The sequence below is a fragment of the Schistocerca nitens genome, unplaced genomic scaffold (assembly GCF_023898315.1).
Source record: "Schistocerca nitens isolate TAMUIC-IGC-003100 unplaced genomic scaffold, iqSchNite1.1 HiC_scaffold_281, whole genome shotgun sequence".
NCBI lineage: Eukaryota > Metazoa > Arthropoda > Insecta > Orthoptera > Acrididae > Schistocerca > Schistocerca nitens.
Window position 1 is genome coordinate 38,037 of NW_026045819.1, and position 20,028 is coordinate 58,064.

At 41.8% G+C, this 20,028-nt stretch overlaps 7 non-coding genes across 7 annotated transcripts; all 7 read right to left on the reverse strand.

Moving 5' to 3' along the window:
• Positions 1-1,821: 1,821 nt before the first annotated feature.
• Positions 1,822-1,928, reverse strand: LOC126225028 (U6 spliceosomal RNA). The gene has a single exon (XR_007543623.1). It is a non-coding gene; the product is annotated as a U6 spliceosomal RNA (small nuclear RNA).
• A 2,493-nt stretch (positions 1,929-4,421) lies between these two features.
• On the reverse strand, positions 4,422-4,528 carry LOC126225010 (U6 spliceosomal RNA). The gene has a single exon (XR_007543607.1). It is a non-coding gene; the product is annotated as a U6 spliceosomal RNA (small nuclear RNA).
• Positions 4,529-7,021: 2,493 nt separating this feature from the next.
• Positions 7,022-7,128, reverse strand: LOC126225016 (U6 spliceosomal RNA). Its single transcript, XR_007543612.1, has one exon. It is a non-coding gene; the product is annotated as a U6 spliceosomal RNA (small nuclear RNA).
• A 2,493-nt stretch (positions 7,129-9,621) lies between these two features.
• LOC126225017 (U6 spliceosomal RNA) lies at positions 9,622-9,728 on the reverse strand. Its single transcript, XR_007543613.1, has one exon. It is a non-coding gene; the product is annotated as a U6 spliceosomal RNA (small nuclear RNA).
• Positions 9,729-12,221: 2,493 nt separating this feature from the next.
• On the reverse strand, positions 12,222-12,328 carry LOC126225018 (U6 spliceosomal RNA). The gene has a single exon (XR_007543614.1). It is a non-coding gene; the product is annotated as a U6 spliceosomal RNA (small nuclear RNA).
• Positions 12,329-14,821: 2,493 nt separating this feature from the next.
• Positions 14,822-14,928, reverse strand: LOC126225019 (U6 spliceosomal RNA). The gene has a single exon (XR_007543615.1). It is a non-coding gene; the product is annotated as a U6 spliceosomal RNA (small nuclear RNA).
• A 2,477-nt stretch (positions 14,929-17,405) lies between these two features.
• Positions 17,406-17,512, reverse strand: LOC126225020 (U6 spliceosomal RNA). Its single transcript, XR_007543616.1, has one exon. It is a non-coding gene; the product is annotated as a U6 spliceosomal RNA (small nuclear RNA).
• Positions 17,513-20,028: the final 2,516 nt, after the last annotated feature.

Genomic DNA, 20,028 nt, shown 5'->3' on the forward strand with positions numbered 1-20,028 from the left:
AACCATTAAAACCACCATTCATATTGCACACTTGGAAACACAGCAGTGTAGGCCATTACTAGCGCATGGATGGGTGAATGCGAGTTGTGTGAGATAGTAGTAGGAATGATGGACATAGTTCCGTTTTCAGTACAATACCAGGTGATATATTTGTGTTGATCCAAGATTACACAGGGCAGGTCTACTTGGCAAGAGTGAAACACTGTGATGGAGATGTGTGAATGAGCCTAAAATATTGAGCGGACACGTGGTAAGAGAAACCAGGTTAGCATTGTGTTAGTAGCTGTAGTTATGTTCCTGTGAAATGTCAATCAGATGTAATCCAGTTTGGTGAATGTTGTTATTGCAGGAAGAATTGCTAGTGCAAAACAAAGAGTGATAGGTTTAGTATCTGAAAGCAGTTAATAACTGAGTAGCTACTGGTGTCATGTGACACAAACTGGTTTGTGATGTTGCTGTCTGTTCCAAAATCTTGAAGCTTGCTAGTGTTTTGTGTCTTGACTGCCTCTGTATTTGCTTATGTGCTAGAGCTTCTGTGTATGTGACATGATGAATATTGCATGCAGGGTTTGTCCAATCTTTCTGCTAGACACAGGATGAGAGGTGCATCAGCTGTAATTGTGAACAGCATCGACTTGTATGACATTGATGGGATTCAAAGTGCTGTCAAAATAGTAGAGCCTCACATCTAAATACTATATGTTAATATTAGCATACTGGTCTGCTTTCTAAACACTTCAGTGTTGTGGTATTCATTGGCTGACACTTTTGAATTTAATTTAGGTAACTATATGTAGTGGCAGATTGCCAGACATGTTTGTAAAATACTTTGTGTGTCGCACTAGTGAAATTTGTACATGACATGCTGGTGCACCACAGATTTGCTGTAATAGTTGGTTTTTAGGTGAAGGGCAGTGGCTTATTACACAGGCAGATATGCTTCAGTTAAGAATCTGATGAGGTGTCACCTGCAGCCTGTATTATGAGGCTGCAGCTGGACAGCAAGGCCTCTAGGAGAGTTACTTGAAACATAATGTTAAATGAACTTCCTGTAAAGGGGTAACTTGCACACTTAATGATTAAAGAGACATCTACCTTCACATGTTTATTTATGCTGCTGAAACAATTATGGCATCAGCTGCAGCCATGAAGATGAATAAAGTTAAATGTTGTGGGTCTGTGTGCAGAAAGTATGTGATAGTGGCATACAGGCACCAGAAGCTTTGTAGGCGTTAGAGAAAAATAAATATTAGGTAATGCAAGCTAATTTTAGAGCGCTAGAGTGTATTTAAGCAGTAGTCTGAGTGAAAGTATGTGAGTGAGAAAGATTTGGAACATGCAGCTATCTTGTGTAAAGTTGATGTCAGGTTTCCAAATGTTGTGTGTGGCAGTAGGTGTGTGTTATGAAATGACGTGATTGAGACAGTAGGAAGAGATGTTGTGCCAGCAGAGTGTGATACTGAGGAAGAGAAGAGGCTTTTGCCTGTGCTAGGCTTAGTCTTAGAATCGCTGTGATTTGTGTCACGTTTGCGAATGAGCTGAAGGGGTGCTAGTGACATGTACTTGTGTCAGTGTAGTTGTGGTTTTGGTGTGCTTGCTGAGTTGTTATTAGAGTGACATTTTAGATGTGCATTGGTGATGTGAGGGATAGGTTTATTGCCAGTTTTATCATGTTCTGTTGTGAATGAAAGAGAGTGGAGGAGAACTGCGTAAATGGACAGCATAGTTTGTGACAAGTGGGTGCAGATATGAAGCAAAACTTGTGTAGGTGGCTGAGGGTATTAGCAGCTGATGTGAGACATGAGAGAGTGAGATTGCGAAAAAAATGTGAAACGCTTCACGATTTTGCGTGTCATCCCTGCACAGGGGCCATGCTAATCTTCTATGTATCATTCCAATTTTAGTATATGTACCGCCGAAGCGAGTACATTCGAGGAGCCCTCTGAAATTGTATATATACTTATGGCGTCGCGTCAATCATGGTTCGGCTTGGACGTAGCTTTACGCAGCTCTGGTGAGGATCACAAGGCCTGCCGAGTGCTAATCTGTGAATTAATTACTGCGAGGTGTCGTTCTTAGTAAGTGGCAGCTCTGTCAACTGTTTTATTTGGCAGTATTGGATGTAAAACTTAGATCGTAGAGTCGCTTGCTCTCGCAGCATCCACCCAGAGCAGCAGCAGGTTCACACAGCTGCCGCTAGGCGGCAGCAAGACGTGTTGGCACGTATTGTCGCCATGTTCTCACATCGCGAGTTTAGTGTCTCATAGGCATACCTATGAAACACACTTCTCTAATGTGTGGGATAAATGACGCTGATTGGAGCTGGTAGCAGGTCTTGAAGACTCTCAAAACAAGCGAATATTTTTGCGAAACTGTCTTCACTGCTAACACAAATTGCATTACTCTTTCAGTGGTACTTTCTTACGATACTAATCGATTTAATGACAGAGTGCGCATATGCAAGGCAACTTTTAACTCACACATCAAGTACACCACAAGAAGACACAGTCTGTGACCATGTACATTATTGAGTAACTCCTATTCATCCAATGGTGCCAGAAGACAATAGTGACTGCAAAAAGAGACACAGTAGCCTCACGAACCATTAAAACCACCATTCATATTGCACACTTTGAAACACAGCAGTGTAGGCCATTACTAGCGCATGGATGGGTGAATGCGAGTTGTGTGAGATAGTAGTAGGAATGATGGACATAGTTCCGTTTTCAGTACAATACCAGGTGATATATTTGTGTTGATCCAAGATTACACAGGGCAGGTCTACTTGGCAAGAGTGAAACACTGTGATGGAGATGTGTGAATGAGCCTAAAATATTGAGCGGACACGTGGTAAGAGAAACCAGGTTAGCATTGTGTTAGTAGCTGTAGTTATGTTCCTGTGAAATGTCAATCAGATGTAATCCAGTTTGGTGAATGTTGTTATTGCAGGAAGAATTGCTAGTGCAAAACAAAGAGTGATAGGTTTAGTATCTGAAAGCAGTTAATAACTGAGTAGCTACTGGTGTCATGTGACACAAACTGGTTTGTGATGTTGCTGTCTGTTCCAAAATCTTGAAGCTTGCTAGTGTTTTGTGTCTTGACTGCCTCTGTATTTGCTTATGTGCTAGAGCTTCTGTGTATGTGACATGATGAATATTGCATGCAGGGTTTGTCCAATCTTTCTGCTAGACACAGGATGAGAGGTGCATCAGCTGTAATTGTGAACAGCATCGACTTGTATGACATTGATGGGATTCAAAGTGCTGTCAAAATAGTAGAGCCTCACATCTAAATACTATATGTTAATATTAGCATACTGGTCTGCTTTCTAAACACTTCAGTGTTGTGGTATTCATTGGCTGACACTTTTGAATTTAATTTAGGTAACTATATGTAGTGGCAGATTGCCAGACATGTTTGTAAAATACTTTGTGTGTCGCACTAGTGAAATTTGTACATGACATGCTGGTGCACCACAGATTTGCTGTAATAGTTGGTTTTTAGGTGAAGGGCAGTGGCTTATTACACAGGCAGATATGCTTCAGTTAAGAATCTGATGAGGTGTCACCTGCAGTCTGTATTATGAGGCTGCAGCTGGACAGCAAGGCCACTAGGAGAGTTACTTGAAACATAATGTTAAATGAACTTCCTGTAAAGGGGTAACTTGCACACTTAATGATTAAAGAGACATCTACCTTCACATGTTTATTTATGCTGCTGAAACAATTATGGCATCAGCTGCAGCCATGAAGATGAATAAAGTTAAATGTTGTGGGTCTGTGTGCAGAAAGTATGTGATAGTGGCATACAGGCACCAGAAGCTTTGTAGGCGTTAGAGAAAAATAAATATTAGGTAATGCAAGCTAATTTTAGAGCGCTAGAGTGTATTTAAGCAGTAGTCTGAGTGAAAGTATGTGAGTGAGAAAGATTTGGAACATGCAGCTATCTTGTGTAAAGTTGATGTCAGGTTTCCAAATGTTGTGTGTGGCAGTAGGTGTGTGTTATGAAATGACGTGATTGAGACAGTAGGAAGAGATGTTGTGCCAGCAGAGTGTGATACTGAGGAAGAGAAGAGGCTTTTGCCTGTGCTAGGCTTAGTCTTAGACTCGCTGTGATTTGTGTCACGTTTGCGAATGAGCTGAAGGGGTGCTAGTGACATGTACTTGTGTCAGTGTAGTTGTGGTTTTGGTGTGCTTGCTGAGTTGTTATTAGAGTGACATTTTAGATGTGCATTGGTGATGTAAGGGATAGGTTTATTGCCAGTTTTATCATGTTCTGTTGTGAATGAAAGAGAGTGGAGGAGAACTGCGTAAATGGACAGCATAGTTTGTGACAAGTGGGTGCAGATATGAAGCGAAACTTGTGTAGGTGGCTGAGGGTATTAGCAGCTGATGTGAGACATGAGAGAGTGAGATTGCGAAAAAAATGTGGAACGCTTCACGATTTTGCGTGTCATCCTTGTGCAGGGGCCATGCTAATCTTCTCTGTATCGTTCCAATTTTAGTATATGTACCGCCGAAGCGAGTACATTCGAGGAGCCCTCTGAAATTGTATATATAGTTATGGCGTCGCGTCAAACATGGTTCGGCTTGGACGTAGCTTTACGCAGCTCTGGCGAGGATCACAAGGCCTGCCGAGTGCTAATCTGTGAATTAATTACTGCGAGGTGTCGTTCTTAGTAAGTGGCAGCTCTGTCAACTGTTTTATTTGGCAGTATTAGATGTAAAACTTAGATCGTAGAGTCGCTTTCTCTCGCAGCATCCACCCAGAGCAGCAGCAGGTTCACACAGCTGCCGCTAGGCGGCAGCAAGACGTGTTGGCACGTATGGTCGCCATGTTCTCACATCGCGAGTTTAGTGTCTCATAGGCATACCTATGAAACACACTTCTCTAATGTGTGGGATAAATGACGCTGATTGGAGCTGGTAGCAGGTCTTGAAGACTCTCAAAACAAGCGAATATTTTTGCGAAACTGTCTTCACTGCTAACACAAATTGCATTACTCTTTCAGTGGTACTTTCTTACGATACTAATCGATTTAATGACAGAGTGCGCATATGCAAGGCAACTTTTAACTCACACATCAAGTACACCACAAGAAGACACAGTCTGTGACCATGTACATTATTGAGTAACTCCTATTCATCCAATGGTGCCAGAAGACAATAGTGACTGCAAAAAGAGACACAGTAGCCTCACGAACCATTAAAACCACCATTCATATTGCACACTTTGAAACACAGCAGTGTAGGCCATTACTAGCGCATGGATGGGTGAATGCGAGTTGTGTGAGATAGTAGTAGGAATGATGGACATAGTTCCGTTTTCAGTACAATACCAGGTGATATATTTGTGTTGATCCAAGATTACACAGGGCAGGTCTACTTGGCAAGAGTGAAACACTGTGATGGAGATGTGTGAATGAGCCTAAAATATTGAGCGGACACGTGGTAAGAGAAACCAGGTTAGCATTGTGTTAGTAGCTGTAGTTATGTTCCTGTGAAATGTCAATCAGATGTAATCCAGTTTGGTGAATGTTGTTATTGCAGGAAGAATTGCTAGTGCAAAACAAAGAGTGATAGGTTTAGTATCTGAAAGCAGTTAATAACTGAGTAGCTACTGGTGTCATGTGACACAAACTGGTTTGTGATGTTGCTGTCTGTTCCAAAATCTTGAAGCTTGCTAGTGTTTTGTGTCTTGACTGCCTCTGTATTTGCTTATGTGCTAGAGCTTCTGTGTATGTGACATGATGAATATTGCATGCAGGGTTTGTCCAATCTTTCTGCTAGACACAGGATGAGAGGTGCATCAGCTGTAATTGTGAACAGCATCGACTTGTATGACATTGATGGGATTCAAAGTGCTGTCAAAATAGTAGAGCCTCACATCTAAATACTATATGTTAATATTAGCATACTGGTCTGCTTTCTAAACACTTCAGTGTTGTGGTATTCATTGGCTGACACTTTTGAATTTAATTTAGGTAACTATATGTAGTGGCAGATTGCCAGACATGTTTGTAAAATACTTTGTGTGTCGCACTAGTGAAATTTGTACATGACATGCTGGTGCACCACAGATTTGCTGTAATAGTTGGTTTTTAGGTGAAGGGCAGTGGCTTATTACACAGGCAGATATGCTTCAGTTAAGAATCTGATGAGGTGTCACCTGCAGCCTGTATTATGAGGCTGCAGCTGGACAGCAAGGCCTCTAGGAGAGTTACTTGAAACATAATGTTAAATGAACTTCCTGTAAAGGGGTAACTTGCACACTTAATGATTAAAGAGACATCTACCTTCACATGTTTATTTATGCTGCTGAAACAATTATGGCATCAGCTGCAGCCATGAAGATGAATAAAGTTAAATGTTGTGGGTCTGTGTGCAGAAAGTATGTGATAGTGGCATACAGGCACCAGAAGCTTTGTAGGCGTTAGAGAAAAATAAATATTAGGTAATGCAAGCTAATTTTAGAGCGCTAGAGTGTATTTAAGCAGTAGTCTGAGTGAAAGTATGTGAGTGAGAAAGATTTGGAACATGCAGCTATCTTGTGTAAAGTTGATGTCAGGTTTCCAAATGTTGTGTGTGGCAGTAGGTGTGTGTTATGAAATGACGTGATTGAGACAGTAGGAAGAGATGTTGTGCCAGCAGAGTGTGATACTGAGGAAGAGAAGAGGCTTTTGCCTGTGCTAGGCTTAGTCTTAGACTCGCTGTGATTTGTGTCACGTTTGCGAATGAGCTGAAGGGGTGCTAGTGACATGTACTTGTGTCAGTGTAGTTGTGGTTTTGGTGTGCTTGCTGAGTTGTTATTAGAGTGACATTTTAGATGTGCATTGGTGATGTAAGGGATAGGTTTATTGCCAGTTTTATCATGTTCTGTTGTGAATGAAAGAGAGTGGAGGAGAACTGCGTAAATGGACAGCATAGTTTGTGACAAGTGGGTGCAGATATGAAGCGAAACTTGTGTAGGTGGCTGAGGGTATTAGCAGCTGATGTGAGACATGAGAGAGTGAGATTGCGAAAAAAATGTGGAACGCTTCACGATTTTGCGTGTCATCCTTGCGCAGGGGCCATGCTAATCTTCTCTGTATCGTTCCAATTTTAGTATATGTACCGCCGAAGCGAGTACATTCGAGGAGCCCTCTGAAATTGTATATATAGTTATGGCGTCGCGTCAAACATGGTTCGGCTTGGACGTAGCTTTACGCAGCTCTGGTGAGGATCACAAGGCCTGCCGAGTGCTAATCTGTGAATTAATTACTGCGAGGTGTCGTTCTTAGTAAGTGGCAGCTCTGTGAACTGTTTTATTTGGCAGTATTGGATGTAAATCTTAGATCGTAGAGTCGCTTGCTCTCGCAGCATCCACCCAGAGCAGCAGCAGGTTCACACAGCTGCCGCTAGGCGGCAGCAAGACGTGTTGGCACGTATTGTCGCCATGTTCTCACATCGCGAGTTTAGTGTCTCATAGGCATACCTATGAAACACACTTCTCTAATGTGTGGGATAAATGACGCTGATTGGAGCTGGTAGCAGGTCTTGAAGACTCTCAAAACAAGCGAATATTTTTGCGAAACTGTCTTCACTGCTAACACAAATTGCATTACTCTTTCAGTGGTACTTTCTTACGATACTAATCGATTTAATGACAGAGTGCGCATATGCAAGGCAACTTTTAACTCACACATCAAGTACACCACAAGAAGACACAGTCTGTGACCATGTACATTATTGAGTAACTCCTATTCATCCAATGGTGCCAGAAGACAATAGTGACTGCAAAAAGAGACACAGTAGCCTCACGAACCATTAAAACCACCATTCATATTGCACACTTTGAAACACAGCAGTGTAGGCCATTACTAGCGCATGGATGGGTGAATGCGAGTTGTGTGAGATAGTAGTAGGAATGATGGACATAGTTCCGTTTTCAGTACAATACCAGGTGATATATTTGTGTTGATCCAAGATTACACAGGGCAGGTCTACTTGGCAAGAGTGAAACACTGTGATGGAGATGTGTGAATGAGCCTAAAATATTGAGCGGACATGTGGTAAGAGAAACCAGGTTAGCATTGTGTTAGTAGCTGTAGTTATGTTCCTGTGAAATGTCAATCAGATGTAATCCAGTTTGGTGAATGTTGTTATTGCAGGAAGAATTGCTAGTGCAAAACAAAGAGTGATAGGTTTAGTATCTGAAAGCAGTTAATAACTGAGTAGCTACTGGTGTCATGTGACACAAACTGGTTTGTGATGTTGCTGTCTGTTCCAAAATCTTGAAGCTTGCTAGTGTTTTGTGTCTTGACTGCCTCTGTATTTGCTTATGTGCTAGAGCTTCTGTGTATGTGACATGATGAATATTGCATGCAGGGTTTGTCCAATCTTTCTGCTAGACACAGGATGAGAGGTGCATCAGCTGTAATTGTGAACAGCATCGACTTGTATGACATTGATGGGATTCAAAGTGCTGTCAAAATAGTAGAGCCTCACATCTAAATACTATATGTTAATATTAGCATACTGGTCTGCTTTCTAAACACTTCAGTGTTGTGGTATTCATTGGCTGACACTTTTGAATTTAATTTAGGTAACTATATGTAGTGGCAGATTGCCAGACATGTTTGTAAAATACTTTGTGTGTCGCACTAGTGAAATTTGTACATGACATGCTGGTGCACCACAGATTTGCTGTAATAGTTGGTTTTTAGGTGAAGGGCAGTGGCTTATTACACAGGCAGATATGCTTCAGTTAAGAATCTGATGAGGTGTCACCTGCAGCCTGTATTATGAGGCTGCAGCTGGACAGCAAGGCCACTAGGAGAGTTACTTGAAACATAATGTTAAATGAACTTCCTGTAAAGGGGTAACTTGCACACTTAATGATTAAAGAGACATCTACCTTCACATGTTTATTTATGCTGCTGAAACAATTATGGCATCAGCTGCAGCCATGAAGATGAATAAAGTTAAATGTTGTGGGTCTGTGTGCAGAAAGTATGTGATAGTGGCATACAGGCACCAGAAGCTTTGTAGGCGTTAGAGAAAAATAAATATTAGGTAATGCAAGCTAATTTTAGAGCGCTAGAGTGTATTTAAGCAGTAGTCTGAGTGAAAGTATGTGAGTGAGAAAGATTTGGAACATGCAGCTATCTTGTGTAAAGTTGATGTCAGGTTTCCAAATGTTGTGTGTGGCAGTAGGTGTGTGTTATGAAATGACGTGATTGAGACAGTAGGAAGAGATGTTGTGCCAGCAGAGTGTGATACTGAGGAAGAGAAGAGGCTTTTGCCTGTGCTAGGCTTAGTCTTAGACTCGCTGTGATTTGTGTCACGTTTGCGAATGAGCTGAAGGGGTGCTAGTGACATGTACTTGTGTCAGTGTAGTTGTGGTTTTGGTGTGCTTGCTGAGTTGTTATTAGAGTGACATTTTAGATGTGCATTGGTGATGTAAGGGATAGGTTTATTGCCAGTTTTATCATGTTCTGTTGTGAATGAAAGAGAGTGGAGGAGAACTGCGTAAATGGACAGCATAGTTTGTGACAAGTGGGTGCAGATATGAAGCGAAACTTGTGTAGGTGGCTGAGGGTATTAGCAGCTGATGTGAGACATGAGAGAGTGAGATTGCGAAAAAAATGTGGAACGCTTCACGATTTTGCGTGTCATCCTTGCGCAGGGGCCATGCTAATCTTCTCTGTATCGTTCCAATTTTAGTATATGTACCGCCGAAGCGAGTACATTCGAGGAGCCCTCTGAAATTGTATATATAGTTATGGCGTCGCGTCAAACATGGTTCGGCTTGGACGTAGCTTTACGCAGCTCTGGCGAGGATCACAAGGCCTGCCGAGTGCTAATCTGTGAATTAATTACTGCGAGGTGTCGTTCTTAGTAAGTGGCAGCTCTGTCAACTGTATTATTTGGCAGTATTGGATGTAAAACTTAGATCGTAGAGTCGCTTGCTCTCGCAGCATCCACCCAGAGCAGCAGCAGGTTCACACAGCTGCCGCTAGGCGGCAGCAAGACGTGTTGGCACGTATTGTCGCCATGTTCTCACATCGCGAGTTTAGTGTCTCATAGGCATACCTATGAAACACACTTCTCTAATGTGTGGGATAAATGACGCTGATTGGAGCTGGTAGCAGGTCTTGAAGACTCTCAAAACAAGCGAATATTTTTGCGAAACTGTCTTCACTGCTAACACAAATTGCATTACTCTTTCAGTGGTACTTTCTTACGATACTAATCGATTTAATGACAGAGTGCGCATATGCAAGGCAACTTTTAACTCACACATCAAGTACACCACAAGAAGACACAGTCTGTGACCATGTACATTATTGAGTAACTCCTATTCATCCAATGGTGCCAGAAGACAATAGTGACTGCAAAAAGAGACACAGTAGCCTCACGAACCATTAAAACCACCATTCATATTGCACACTTTGAAACACAGCAGTGTAGGCCATTACTAGCGCATGGATGGGTGAATGCGAGTTGTGTGAGATAGTAGTAGGAATGATGGACATAGTTCCGTTTTCAGTACAATACCAGGTGATATATTTGTGTTGATCCAAGATTACACAGGGCAGGTCTACTTGGCAAGAGTGAAACACTGTGATGGAGATGTGTGAATGAGCCTAAAATATTGAGCGGACACGTGGTAAGAGAAACCAGGTTAGCATTGTGTTAGTAGCTGTAGTTATGTTCCTGTGAAATGTCAATCAGATGTAATCCAGTTTGGTGAATGTTGTTATTGCAGGAAGAATTGCTAGTGCAAAACAAAGAGTGATAGGTTTAGTATCTGAAAGCAGTTAATAACTGAGTAGCTACTGGTGTCATGTGACACAAACTGGTTTGTGATGTTGCTGTCTGTTCCAAAATCTTGAAGCTTGCTAGTGTTTTGTGTCTTGACTGCCTCTGTATTTGCTTATGTGCTAGAGCTTCTGTGTATGTGACATGATGAATATTGCATGCAGGGTTTGTCCAATCTTTCTGCTAGACACAGGATGAGAGGTGCATCAGCTGTAATTGTGAACAGCATCGACTTGTATGACATTGATGGGATTCAAAGTGCTGTCAAAATAGTAGAGCCTCACATCTAAATACTATATGTTAATATTAGCATACTGGTCTGCTTTCTAAACACTTCAGTGTTGTGGTATTCATTGGCTGACACTTTTGAATTTAATTTAGGTAACTATATGTAGTGGCAGATTGCCAGACATGTTTGTAAAATACTTTGTGTGTCGCACTAGTGAAATTTGTACATGACATGCTGGTGCACCACAGATTTGCTGTAATAGTTGGTTTTTAGGTGAAGGGCAGTGGCTTATTACACAGGCAGATATGCTTCAGTTAAGAATCTGATGAGGTGTCACCTGCAGTCTGTATTATGAGGCTGCAGCTGGACAGCAAGGCCACTAGGAGAGTTACTTGAAACATAATGTTAAATGAACTTCCTGTAAAGGGGTAACTTGCACACTTAATGATTAAAGAGACATCTACCTTCACATGTTTATTTATGCTGCTGAAACAATTATGGCATCAGCTGCAGCCATGAAGATGAATAAAGTTAAATGTTGTGGGTCTGTGTGCAGAAAGTATGTGATAGTGGCATACAGGCACCAGAAGCTTTGTAGGCGTTAGAGAAAAATAAATATTAGGTAATGCAAGCTAATTTTAGAGCGCTAGAGTGTATTTAAGCAGTAGTCTGAGTGAAAGTATGTGAGTGAGAAAGATTTGGAACATGCAGCTATCTTGTGTAAAGTTGATGTCAGGTTTCCAAATGTTGTGTGTGGCAGTAGGTGTGTGTTATGAAATGACGTGATTGAGACAGTAGGAAGAGATGTTGTGCCAGCAGAGTGTGATACTGAGGAAGAGAAGAGGCTTTTGCCTGTGCTAGGCTTAGTCTTAGACTCGCTGTGATTTGTGTCACGTTTGCGAATGAGCTGAAGGGGTGCTAGTGACATGTACTTGTGTCAGTGTAGTTGTGGTTTTGGTGTGCTTGCTGAGTTGTTATTAGAGTGACATTTTAGATGTGCATTGGTGATGTAAGGGATAGGTTTATTGCCAGTTTTATCATGTTCTGTTGTGAATGAAAGAGAGTGGAGGAGAACTGCGTAAATGGTCAGCATAGTTTGTGACAAGTGGGTGCAGATATGAAGCGAAACTTGTGTAGGTGGCTGAGGGTATTAGCAGCTGATGTGAGACATGAGAGAGTGAGATTGCGAAAAAAATGTGGAACGCTTCACGATTTTGCGTGTCATCCTTGCGCAGGGGCCATGCTAATCTTCTCTGTATCGTTCCAATTTTAGTATATGTACCGCCGAAGCGAGTACATTCGAGGAGCCCTCTGAAATTGTATATATAGTTATGGCGTCGCGTCAAACATGGTTCGGCTTGGACGTAGCTTTACGCAGCTCTGGCGAGGATCACAAGGCCTGCCGAGTGCTAATCTGTGAATTAATTACTGCGAGGTGTCGTTCTTAGTAAGTGGCAGCTCTGTCAACTGTTTTATTTGGCAGTATTGGATGTAAAACTTAGATCGTAGAGTCGCTTGCTCTCGCAGCATCCACCCAGAGCAGCAGCAGGTTCACACAGCTGCCGCTAGGCGGCAGCAAGACGTGTTGGCACGTATTGTCTCCATGTTCTCACATCGCGAGTTTAGTGTCTCATAGGCATACCTATGAAACACACTTCTCTAATGTGTGGGATAAATGACGCTGATTGGAGCTGGTAGCAGGTCTTGAAGACTCTCAAAACAAGCGAATATTTTTGCGAAACTGTCTTCACTGCTAACACAAATTGCATTACTCTTTCAGTGGTACTTTCTTACGATACTAATCGATTTAATGACAGAGTGCGCATATGCAAGGCAACTTTTAACAGCACACATCAAGTACACCACAAGAAGACACAGTCTGTGACCATGTACATTATTGAGTAACTCCTATTCATCCAATGGTGCCAGAAGACAATAGTGACTGCAAAAAGAGACACAGTAGCCTCACGAACCATTAAAACCACCATTCATATTGCACACTTTGAAACACAGCAGTGTAGGCCATTACTAGCGCATGGATGGGTGAATGCGAGTTGTGTGAGATAGTAGTAGGAATGATGGACATAGTTCCGTTTTCAGTACAATACCAGGTGATATATTTGTGTTGATCCAAGATTACACAGGGCAGGTCTACTTGGCAAGAGTGAAACACTGTGATGGAGATGTGTGAATGAGCCTAAAATATTGAGCGGACATGTGGTAAGAGAAACCAGGTTAGCATTGTGTTAGTAGCTGTAGTTATGTTCCTGTGAAATGTCAATCAGATGTAATCCAGTTTGGTGAATGTTGTTATTGCAGGAAGAATTGCTAGTGCAAAACAAAGAGTGATAGGTTTAGTATCTGAAAGCAGTTAATAACTGAGTAGCTACTGGTGTCATGTGACACAAACTGGTTTGTGATGTTGCTGTCTGTTCCAAAATCTTGAAGCTTGCTAGTGTTTTGTGTCTTGACTGCCTCTGTATTTGCTTATGTGCTAGAGCTTCTGTGTATGTGACATGATGAATATTGCATGCAGGGTTTGTCCAATCTTTCTGCTAGACACAGGATGAGAGGTGCATCAGCTGTAATTGTGAACAGCATCGACTTGTATGACATTGATGGGATTCAAAGTGCTGTCAAAATAGTAGAGCCTCACATCTAAATACTATATGTTAATATTAGCATACTGGTCTGCTTTCTAAACACTTCAGTGTTGTGGTATTCATTGGCTGACACTTTTGAATTTAATTAGGTAACTATATGTAGTGGCAGATTGCCAGACATGTTTGTAAAATACTTTGTGTGTCGCACTAGTGAAATTTGTACATGACATGCTGGTGCACCACAGATTTGCTGTAATAGTTGGTTTTTAGGTGAAGGGCAGTGGCTTATTACACAGGCAGATATGCTTCAGTTAAGAATCTGATGAGGTGTCACCTGCAGTCTGTATTATGAGGCTGCAGCTGGACAGCAAGGCCACTAGGAGAGTTACTTGAAACATAATGTTAAATGAACTTCCTGTAAAGGGGTAACTTGCACACTTAATGATTAAAGAGACATCTACCTTCACATGTTTATTTATGCTGCTGAAACAATTATGGCATCAGCTGCAGCCATGAAGATGAATAAAGTTAAATGTTGTGGGTCTGTGTGCAGAAAGTATGTGATAGTGGCATACAGGCACCAGAAGCTTTGTAGGCGTTAGAGAAAAATAAATATTAGGTAATGCAAGCTAATTTTAGAGCGCTAGAGTGTATTTAAGCAGTAGTCTGAGTGAAAGTATGTGAGTGAGAAAGATTTGGAACATGCAGCTATCTTGTGTAAAGTTGATGTCAGGTTTCCAAATGTTGTGTGTGGCAGTAGGTGTGTGTTATGAAATGACGTGATTGAGACAGTAGGAAGAGATGTTGTGCCAGCAGAGTGTGATACTGAGGAAGAGAAGAGGCTTTTGCCTGTGCTAGGCTTAGTCTTAGACTCGCTGTGATTTGTGTCACGTTTGCGAATGAGCTGAAGGGGTGCTAGTGACATGTACTTGTGTCAGTGTAGTTGTGGTTTTGGTGTGCTTGCTGAGTTGTTATTAGAGTGACATTTTAGATGTGCATTGGTGATGTAAGGGATAGGTTTATTGCCAGTTTTATCATGTTCTGTTGTGAATGAAAGAGAGTGGAGGAGAACTGCGTAAATGGTCAGCATAGTTTGTGACAAGTGGGTGTAGATATGAAGCGAAACTTGTGTAGGTGGCTGAGGGTATTAGCAGCTGATGTGAGACATGAGAGAGTGAGATTGCGAAAAAAATGTGGAACGCTTCACGATTTTGCGTGTCATCCTTGCGCAGGGGCCATGCTAATCTTCTCTGTATCGTTCCAATTTTAGTATATGTACCGCCGAAGCGAGTACATTCGAGGAGCCCTCTGAAATTGTATATATAGTTATGGCGTCGCGTCAAACATGGTTCGGCTTGGACGTAGCTTTACGCAGCTCTGGCGAGGATCACAAGGCCTGCCGAGTGCTAATCTGTGAATTAATTACTGCGAGGTGTCGTTCTTAGTAAGTGGCAGCTCTGTCAACTGTTTTATTTGGCAGTATTGGATGTAAAACTTAGATCGTAGAGTCGCTTGCTCTCGCAGCAGCAGGTTCACACAGCTGCCGCTAGGCGGCAGCAAGACGTGTTGGCACGTATTGTCGCCATGTTCTCACATCGCGAGTTTAGTGTCTCATAGGCATACCTATGAAACACACTTCTCTAATGTGTGGGATAAATGACGCTGATTGGAGCTGGTAGCAGGTCTTGAAGACTCTCAAAACAAGCGAATATTTTTGCGAAACTGTCTTCACTGCTAACACAAATTGCATTACTCTTTCAGTGGTACTTTCTTTCGATACTAATCGATTTAATGACAGAGTGCGCATATGCAAGGCAACTTTTAACTCACACATCAAGTACACCACAAGAAGACACAGTCTGTGACCATGTACATTATTGAGTAACTCCTATTCATCCAATGGTGCCAGAAGACAATAGTGACTGCAAAAAGAGACACAGTAGCCTCACGAACCATTAAAACCACCATTCATATTGCACACTTTGAAACACAGCAGTGTAGGCCATTACTAGCGCATGGATGGGTGAATGCGAGTTGTGTGAGATAGTAGTAGGAATGATGGACATAGTTCCGTTTTCAGTACAATACCAGGTGATATATTTGTGTTGATCCAAGATTACACAGGGCAGGTCTACTTGGCAAGAGTGAAACACTGTGATGGAGATGTGTGAATGAGCCTAAAATATTGAGCGGACATGTGGTAAGAGAAACCAGGTTAGCATTGTGTTAGTAGCTGTAGTTATGTTCCTGTGAAATGTCAATCAGATGTAATCCAGTTTGGTGAATGTTGTTATTGCAGGAAGAATTGCTAGTGCAAAACAAAGAGTGATAGGTTTAGTATCTGAAAGCAGTTAATAACTGAGTAGCTACTGGTGTCATGTGACACAAACTGGTTTGTGATGTTGCTGTCTGTTCCAAAATCTTGAAGCTTGCTAGTGTTTTGTGTCTTGACTGCCTCTGTATTTGCTTATGTGCTAGAGCTTCTGTGTATGTGACATGATGAATATTGCATGCAGGGTTTGTCCAATCTTTCTGCTAGACACAGGATGAGAGGTGCATCAGCTGTAATTGTGAACAGCATCGACTTGTATGACATTGATGGGATTCAAAGTGCTGTCAAAATAGTAGAGCCTCACATCTAAATACTATATGTTAATATTAGCATACTGGTCTGCTTTCTAAACACTTCAGTGTTGTGGTATTCATTGGCTGACACTTTTGAATTTAATTTAGGTAACTATATGTAGTGGCAGATTGCCAGACATGTTTGTAAAATACTTTGTGTGTCGCACTAGTGAAATTTGTACATGACATGCTGGTGCACCACAGATTTGCTGTAATAGTTGGTTTTTAGGTGAAGGGCAGTGGCTTATTACACAGGCAGATATGCTTCAGTTAAGAATCTGATGAGGTGTCACCTGCAGTCTGTATTATGAGGCTGCAGCTGGACAGCAAGGCCACTAGGAGAGTTACTTGAAACATAATGTTAAATGAACTTCCTGTAAAGGGGTAACTTGCACACTTAATGATTAAAGAGACATCTACCTTCACATGTTTATTTATGCTGCTGAAACAATTATGGCATCAGCTGCAGCCATGAAGATGAATAAAGTTAAATGTTGTGGGTCTGTGTGCAGAAAGTATGTGATAGTGGCATACAGGCACCAGAAGCTTTGTAGGCGTTAGAGAAAAATAAATATTAGGTAATGCAAGCTAATTTTAGAGCGCTAGAGTGTATTTAAGCAGTAGTCTGAGTGAAAGTATGTGAGTGAGAAAGATTTGGAACATGCAGCTATCTTGTGTAAAGTTGATGTCAGGTTTCCAAATGTTGTGTGTGGCAGTAGGTGTGTGTTATGAAATGACGTGATTGAGACAGTAGGAAGAGATGTTGTGCCAGCAGAGTGTGATACTGAGGAAGAGAAGAGGCTTTTGCCTGTGCTAGGCTTAGTCTTAGACTCGCTGTGATTTGTGTCACGTTTGCGAATGAGCTGAAGGGGTGCTAGTGACATGTACTTGTGTCAGTGTAGTTGTGGTTTTGGTGTGCTTGCTGAGTTGTTATTAGAGTGACATTTTAGATGTGCATTGGTGATGTAAGGGATAGGTTTATTGCCAGTTTTATCATGTTCTGTTGTGAATGAAAGAGAGTGGAGGAGAACTGCGTAAATGGTCAGCATAGTTTGTGACAAGTGGGTGCAGATATGAAGCGAAACTTGTGTAGGTGGCTGAGGGTATTAGCAGCTGATGTGAGACATGAGAGAGTGAGATTGCGAAAAAAATGTGGAACGCTTCACGATTTTGCGTGTCATCCTTGCGCAGGGGCCATGCTAATCTTCTCTGTATCGTTCCAATTTTAGTATATGTACCGCCGAAGCGAGTACATTCGAGGAGCCCTCTGAAATTGTATATATAGTTATGGCGTCGCGTCAAACATGGTTCGGCTTGGACGTAGCTTTACGCAGCTCTGGCGAGGATCACAAGGCCTGCCGAGTGCTAATCTGTGAATTAATTACTGCGAGGTGTCGTTCTTAGTAAGTGGCAGCTCTGTCAACTGTTTTATTTGGCAGTATTGGATGTAAAACTTAGATCGTAGAGTCGCTTGCTCTCGCAGCAGCAGGTTCACACAGCTGCCGCTAGGCGGCAGCAAGACGTGTTGGCACGTATTGTCGCCATGTTCTCACATCGCGAGTTTAGTGTCTCATAGGCATACCTATGAAACACACTTCTCTAATGTGTGGGATAAATGACGCTGATTGGAGCTGGTAGCAGGTCTTGAAGACTCTCAAAACAAGCGAATATTTTTGCGAAACTGTCTTCACTGCTAACACAAATTGCATTACTCTTTCAGTGGTACTTTCTTACGATACTAATCGATTTAATGACAGAGTGCGCATATGCAAGGCAACTTTTAACTCACACATCAAGTACACCACAAGAAGACACAGTCTGTGACCATGTACATTATTGAGTAACTCCTATTCATCCAATGGTGCCAGAAGACAATAGTGACTGCAAAAAGAGACACAGTAGCCTCACGAACCATTAAAACCACCATTCATATTGCACACTTTGAAACACAGCAGTGTAGGCCATTACTAGCGCATGGATGGGTGAATGCGAGTTGTGTGAGATAGTAGTAGGAATGATGGACATAGTTCCGTTTTCAGTACAATACCAGGTGATATATTTGTGTTGATCCAAGATTACACAGGGCAGGTCTACTTGGCAAGAGTGAAACACTGTGATGGAGATGTGTGAATGAGCCTAAAATATTGAGCGGACATGTGGTAAGAGAAACCAGGTTAGCATTGTGTTAGTAGCTGTAGTTATGTTCCTGTGAAATGTCAATCAGATGTAATCCAGTTTGGTGAATGTTGTTATTGCAGGAAGAATTGCTAGTGCAAAACAAAGAGTGATAGGTTTAGTATCTGAAAGCAGTTAATAACTGAGTAGCTACTGGTGTCATGTGACACAAACTGGTTTGTGATGTTGCTGTCTGTTCCAAAATCTTGAAGCTTGCTAGTGTTTTGTGTCTTGACTGCCTCTGTATTTGCTTATGTGCTAGAGCTTCTGTGTATGTGACATGATGAATATTGCATGCAGGGTTTGTCCAATCTTTCTGCTAGACACAGGATGAGAGGTGCATCAGCTGTAATTGTGAACAGCATCGACTTGTATGACATTGATGGGATTCAAAGTGCTGTCAAAATAGTAGAGCCTCACATCTAAATACTATATGTTAATATTAGCATACTGGTCTGCTTTCTAAACACTTCAGTGTTGTGGTATTCATTGGCTGACACTTTTGAATTTAATTTAGGTAACTATATGTAGTGGCAGATTGCCAGACATGTTTGTAAAATACTTTGTGTGTCGCACTAGTGAAATTTGTACATGACATGCTGGTGCACCACAGATTTGCTGTAATAGTTGGTTTTTAGGTGAAGGGCAGTGGCTTATTACACAGGCAGATATGCTTCAGTTAAGAATCTGATGAGGTGTCACCTGCAGTCTGTATTATGAGGCTGCAGCTGGACAGCAAGGCCACTAGGAGAGTTACTTGAAACATAATGTTAAATGAACTTCCTGTAAAGGGGTAACTTGCACACTTAATGATTAAAGAGACATCTACCTTCACATGTTTATTTATGCTGCTGAAACAATTATGGCATCAGCTGCAGCCATGAAGATGAATAAAGTTAAATGTTGTGGGTCTGTGTGCAGAAAGTATGTGATAGTGGCATACAGGCACCAGAAGCTTTGTAGGCGTTAGAGAAAAATAAATATTAGGTAATGCAAGCTAATTTTAGAGCGCTAGAGTGTATTTAAGCAGTAGTCTGAGTGAAAGTATGTGAGTGAGAAAGATTTGGAACATGCAGCTATCTTGTGTAAAGTTGATGTCAGGTTTCCAAATGTTGTGTGTGGCAGTAGGTGTGTGTTATGAAATGACGTGATTGAGACAGTAGGAAGAGATGTTGTGCCAGCAGAGTGTGATACTGAGGAAGAGAAGAGGCTTTTGCCTGTGCTAGGCTTAGTCTTAGACTCGCTGTGATTTGTGTCACGTTTGCGAATGAGCTGAAGGGGTGCTAGTGACATGTACTTGTGTCAGTGTAGTTGTGGTTTTGGTGTGCTTGCTGAGTTGTTATTAGAGTGACATTTTAGATGTGCATTGGTGATGTAAGGGATAGGTTTATTGCCAGTTTTATCATGTTCTGTTGTGAATGAAAGAGAGTGGAGGAGAACTGCGTAAATGGTCAGCATAGTTTGTGACAAGTGGGTGCAGATATGAAGCGAAACTTGTGTAGGTGGCTGAGGGTATTAGCAGCTGATGTGAGACATGAGAGAGTGAGATTGCGAAAAAAATGTGGAACGCTTCACGATTTTGCGTGTCATCCTT